We start from the raw sequence: 6,612 nt of genomic DNA on the forward strand, positions 1-6,612 counted from the left end.
TCAGGATCATACATACAAGATATGCTCAAGACTGCTTTGAAAGAGCAAGATATCAAGATACTCAGTGAAACATGAAAGTTGGTCACGGATCTATGTTGCATGAGCCTTTTTCGTATTCAACCTTAAGTCTTTCATAAGCCTTTTTAAGGGATTCAAACACAGTTTTCTTTGAATGCGAAAACTCTAACAGGTACATGCTTCGGGTATGGGATATGATGTTTTTGCCCCTTTTTTAACTTGGGACACCCCCTTCGAGTGTATTTGTGACTTTTTTTACACTAATGGGGATGTCCCAAGCAAAAAAAGGGGGGCGAATGTATCATTTTCCATTTTGTATATATATCTATATATATTTGGCGGATGTGTATACAATACTTTGTTTAGGATCTTCAATGATCCAGACCGTCCAGCTGTTGGCCCGGCAATGGATGAGCCATTCTGCAAAATCTTCCCTCATCAATTGATCCTGACCGTTCAAATTGTGGAATTTTAATGAATAATAGGAGAAAAAGTGTTGGTCCACATTTATGGGAAAATATTCATAAATTGGAGGGATATGGAATTTTTTTAGGCTTGACAATATAAATAAAAAATATAGACATTTATGGATACTGAGATTATTACAAGCAGAAGGGAATCCCGTGTGTACAGAATATGTGTCTGCAAAAAGACATTACATATCAACAAAACAGCCAAAACTTCATGAAAGACCCACTCTCTCCACATCAAAGACCTACTTTCTCAACACTATACTCCCATGAAATATATGTGCATCTAAAGGTCTCCACAGGAGCTGTATTTCACATTAATTACCCTCTCCATAGGAGACCTCTATCCTGCCTTTTTTTAGCTTATCCCAAAGTCTCCCTCTCTACAAGACCTACAAAACATATCACAAATTACTCTATGATACTTTTTTTTTGAAAGTTGAGAAAATGTATTGATAATCATACGAAGATTACATGATAAAAAGGGACCAAGAGTCCCCTATGAACCATCATATGAGGTCCTAGGAAATATGTTCAGAACCCTGGATAGGTCCAGGTTTTTACATTCCTCTGTACCGTAAAATACTAATAATTCAAAAACTCTAATCTCCCCATAGGACCATTCCTACAAGCACCACTTGTTAAAACAACACAACATCTTTGCAATCTTCAAACGAAGATCTTGAGAGAACCCTTCAGAAGTTAAAGCTAGTTTTCATGCGACCTTCCACGGAGATCTTGACAACCGTGTCCATGCAAATGAGAAAGACATCACCCAATCTAAGAACACTTCCTCAATTCTGAGAGAAAATAATCGATCCCAGCTTGCAGCTCCTTTTCTTTAGGGAAGAAGACAATTGCGAACTCCGGTACGGGTACTTCCTCCATCGGCTCCGAGTTGATGGCAATAAGTTTCTCTAACTTTCGGATGCAAAGCAATCGGTTGACCTCCCAACTGAGCTGACACTCCCTTTTCTCATCCGCAAGACTGTTCTTGAAGAAGTGAAATTTGTAAACTGGCACACAAATGTCCTTAATGTTGCGGGTGCCTGTGAGAGGGAAGAGCTCCTCCATATTCTGTAGAAAATCCACTCTGGACTGGTTCCACCGTCTTTTTAGGGTTCTTTTAACGATCTCTCTAGGAGTGGGCGCTTCAATAGAAGCTTTGGTTTCATCATACCGTAAGAGTTGCACCTCATTTAAAAGCTCAATCCAAGGGGAACAATCCATTGGTTGCAACCTTTTGCGTTTAAATGTTCGAACTCGGGGGAGAAAACGCTGCTGCCTTCCATTTTTTAGACTTAACAAAAATGATTTCCTTTCCTTTTCCTGAAGATCCATGAATCTACCTTATAGGTACGAACCGTCTAAACTACCAATTAAAGGGCTCCACCGAAACGTAAACGTGCAAAACAAGAAATGCTATTAAATAGATGCCACCTCCCAAATAATATAAACGCTAGCAATGGGCCATTTGTCACTTAAAACACGAATGTATTTATATCTCCTCAGAGACACGATTCCCAAGGTTTGTATTTTGCCTAATCTATTTACATCCCGGCCTAGATCCCTCATTTCCATAGCTTGTAGTTGATTCTGCCAAAGAAGCACAATTTCGAAGAGACCTCGATTTTGCTAAGAACAATCTGTATTCCACCCAGAGCCACCGCTTTCGAAAGGTCCTTTTCCTAAAATTATGATAAGAGAGGAGAGTGGAGGATTCTCCTCCAGGTTTGGCGACCCAGCAATGTTGTAGAAACTTACCAGACCTAGGGCCTCCAAACTTTGAAAATGGGGCCAGATAGCTCAAATCTTATACTGGTTGACTAGGGATACAATTCATTAGATTACCCAGGATTTTCTTGGCTTTAATGTTTGATTTTCCGTGTCTCGAAAAAGCCATCGTTCGGTGGTAGCTCAAATCGTTCAACGGTACATTCTTGGGCAGCCCAATATGAGGATTTGATTGGTTGTATTTAAAATTTGAATCCCCTACGGGGCCCAACGGTTCAACAGGCAAAGGCCTTTTACTCGCCGGAGATCGATCCGCCGGCGAAGAGGGATTTTACTTCGAGAGTTCAACCCCAATGTCATAGATTTGGTCTAAAATCCTAAGCTTAACACCAGAATTAGGGAAAAGCCAGCGGGGGGCTAGAATCTTGGCTGAGACGTAACTCATGTAATTCTGGGGGTTGCCTTCCATCTTAGTTTCTACAACCTTACAAAAAAGGCCCCCTAACGCCTCCACCGTTGAAACAGCCCAGGCGTGCAGTGGGATGCCATAAAAATGAACCCAGAGAGCTTCCTCTCCTTGAATAAATTCATTTTTTCATAGTAAAAGAGAGAGCAAGTGATTATCCAAGGCTGTAGGTCCCTTAGCGAGGATCTGTGAGGCTTGTGATTCTGATTCAAACATAAAAAGAACTTCATTCTTCACCAACAGTGATGGACAATGTAAAGATGGGATGTCCCAGGACTCCTGTGCCCATTTCCAGAGCTCCTGCAGAGTCTCATTATCGTTTTTCTTTTTCCCTATCAGGCAGGCTCTTAGGGAACGCATTCGTACATCCACTTCCCTGCCCGAGATAGATAAATGTGGAATCCCTGAACTTTTGTGGCGATAAATATTACCCGAATCAGGCCAAAGATCATCTTCACCACCATTGGATTCTACTTTAGATAATGAGCTAGCATGAGTAACCCATTTTGAGGGGATTCTGGTCTTATGACACCAACGACAATCATCCCGCCTTCTAAAGTTGAGATATTGATAGGGAGTGCAAAGCTATGCTCCTGATCTATTTCCTCGATCATGTTTAGATCTCCCTATGGGTCTCTCCTCCCCTCTCCAAGATGTGCGGATGGGGGGATTGAATCTAGCTTGCGGGCACCTTCTACATCTAATCCGCAATCCAAATTTATGATAGCGACAAATAAGGCACTGCCAGTCCTCCTCTCTTTCCCGCCGATCGTCCGCCATCCCTCCTTCCTCTTCCTTTTTCTCTATTGCAGAATCACGTTTTGCTATTGCCTCCTCCGTGATACTCTTTACCCATTACATACAAATTCCTTTGGAGTTGTTCCATTCTATTGATGACCAAGGTCAGACAAAGGAAGATCAACATGAAATGGATTGGAGGCTTCTGTTTTGATTCAGTTAATTCTTCCACCGACAAAAAAAGGCAATTCTTTTTCCAAGATGAAAGTGTCCTTTCCACGCGATCATGTATCATGGGGTTCCAGACTTTTTTTTAGGTCTATTTTGGCTCTATCCTCTAGCACATAATTACCAACCATAACACCATCTGCATCATCTTGCTAAGTTCACTCTTTGATCAAATGTCACTTCGTAGCATATGATTGCTGCCTTAAGATTTAAAAAAAAAAACTTGTATGGGTTTGGGCAGGTGAATAAAAATGTTTCATCCGTGAATTAGAGGTGTGATAATTCGATTTCAAGGTGTCAAACAGGGGAAACCTCCAATTAGTCCTTCGGATCTAGCCAACAGGAAAGAGGACAGTGGGCCTCCCTGAGGTCCCTAGATGCTTTGAAAATAAAAAACCCTCTAGGAGAGGTGTTAATGAGAATCGAACATCTAGTGGACGATAAGCACTACTACATCCAATCCCTCCATATATAGAAAAATATAGAATGCGGATAGTTGCAAAACTTATCTATGCGAAAAGGGCACCTTTGCTCATATCATATATCAATAGGAAAAAGACCCTATTGCCCTTCCTAAGACCACCAGAGTCCAACATCTGACATTTAATATTAGAATACCGGCCACGTTATCAAGGAAACCCTATTTTATTAAGCACCCTTACTCCTCTCTGCATAAGTTGATAAGGATTTAAATGGAAACCCTAACTCAGAAACGGCAATGTTATTAAGAATATACGGGCAATGTTCCTTGGCCCGTTCGTTGGTGGAAACCTTAAACTCAGAAACGGTAACGTTATCAAGAATATACTGGCAACATTCCTCGGCCCGTGAAACATTAAACTCGTAAACGACAACGTTATTAAATTCGGCAAGAATATACCAGCAACATTCCTCGGCCCGTGAAACATTAAATTCATAAATGGCAACATTATTAAATTTAGGGCGATGATATTGTCACCCCCCCTGCGTACGCATTCGCCCCCCTTATTAATGCTTTTTGACGTCAAATCAAGCCAAAAGGGGAGCGAATGCGTAATTTAGGGGGGGTGACAATATCATCGCCCTAAATTTATTGCCAACGTTTTTACAACGTTAGTCGATCCCTTCCCGGTAGGGCTGCAACTCGAGCCGGGTTTTACCCGACCCGCATCGACCCGACCCGAAAATAGGCTGGGTTGGGTTCAGGTTTCATGGGTTTCGGGTCGAGCCGGGTTTAGCATTCAAAAGCCCGCATGAATCTTGGGTCGAGCCGGGTTTGAAGGGGTCCGACCCGACCCGACCCGAGTTACATAAGTTATAGTATGTACATTTTTTTCTATTGTTAGTTAAAAGTTAAAAGTGAAAACCCACGCACCCACTGTTATTGTATGTGAGTGTAATTTCTGCTTCTATGAATTGAGTTGATTCAAGTGTTTGATTCAGCATTGTTTGATTGTAATTACAACATTGTTTGATTACAACATTGTTTGATTCAAGTGTAATGTGAGTGTAATTACATCATTGTTTGATTCAAGTGTAATGTGAGTGTGATTTCTGCTTCTATGAGTTGAGTTGCCTTGCCAAATAAGAATTTTCCTTAAAAAATTGCGTCAACGTGAAAAAACCCGACCCGACCCGAACCGACCCGAGATTTATCATGGGTAGGGCCGGGTTTGGGAATCGTGGGTTTTCCGAAAAAAAGCCCGACCCGACCCGACCCGACCCGAGATATTTCTCGGGTAGGGTTGGGTTCTCCAAAACCCGACCCGCCCGACCCGAGTTGCAGCCCTACTTCCCGGTGTTCAATATAAGGACTGCAACGTTATTCACTAGTCGACCCGTGCTTTATAATTTGAACCCAATCAAAGAGAATTAATAACATGTACTATCTTCCAACAAATCCGAAGAGGCTTGTCTTTTTCCCAGTACCTTTTCAAGATTCGTGTGTGTTATATTGATAGGAACAAAGGTGCCCTTCTTTGCATAGATAAGTTTTGGAACTATCCGCATTCCATATTTTTCTCCTTACACCTCTGAATCCCATGCTTGCTGTAATAATGTAATTGAGAAATTTCCATTCGACTCTATCATAGGCTTTTTCCATGTGGACCTTACAAAGGAGGACTCCTAATTTTCCAGCTTCATGATAAAAACCAATGGTTTTATTTGCTGTGATGCTTCTTCCCAGATGTGTCTGCCATGAATGGAGGTGCACTGTGACCTAGAAATTATCTTATAGACACTACCAACTAGACTGGTGGGGGAAAAATATTTAGTCATTTTGCTCTTTTCTTTTTTGGAGGATGTTGTGATAAATGTGGCTCTGGTGCCTCTAGCCATGGTTTTAAATTTCGGTTTGGGTGCCAATTTCAGGCTCCGCCGAAGTCCGAATTTCAGCTGAAATCCGCAAATCATAAAAAATAAATTTCTCAAAAATTTATCCGAAATTCTGAAATTTCTGACCAAAATTTAGTAAAACCAGATATTGCGGATTTCGCCAAATCTCAGTTTCTGTCTCAACCGAAATCCGATCTCAGCGGAAATTTAAAACCATGCCTCTAGCTAGGTTGCACCACCCAACATAAAATTCTGTGTGTACCTCCATGATATCACTTTTTACCCATACAATTACTGGATAAAGCTACCAAATGTATCATCTGAATTAACATAATGAACTTATTTTGTGAACTACTTCTCAATACATAGACCCCATAAATATTGCACTGTTTGGGTTAACTTTGATTATCAAATTGAATTATGTAATATTTTGTTGACTATAATAGCATCTTTTTCTTTACAAGGTTAGCATTAATATTTGGAACAAACGTCTCACTGAAATTGGAACCAATGCAAAGTTGGGTAAGGAATATGTGAGAAGGTCAGAGGGGGATATAAGAACTTCAAGAAATTGTTGAGAGTTTTCTTCTGTTGCATATTAATCAATTTCACTTTATACCTCCCCCTTTTGCTTATTCTTGC

This window comes from Tasmannia lanceolata, unplaced genomic scaffold (assembly GCF_043159265.1).
Source record: "Tasmannia lanceolata isolate RefF3 unplaced genomic scaffold, GAP_Taslan_0.1 ptg000016l, whole genome shotgun sequence".
NCBI classification, from domain to species: Eukaryota; Viridiplantae; Streptophyta; class Magnoliopsida; order Canellales; family Winteraceae; genus Tasmannia; species Tasmannia lanceolata.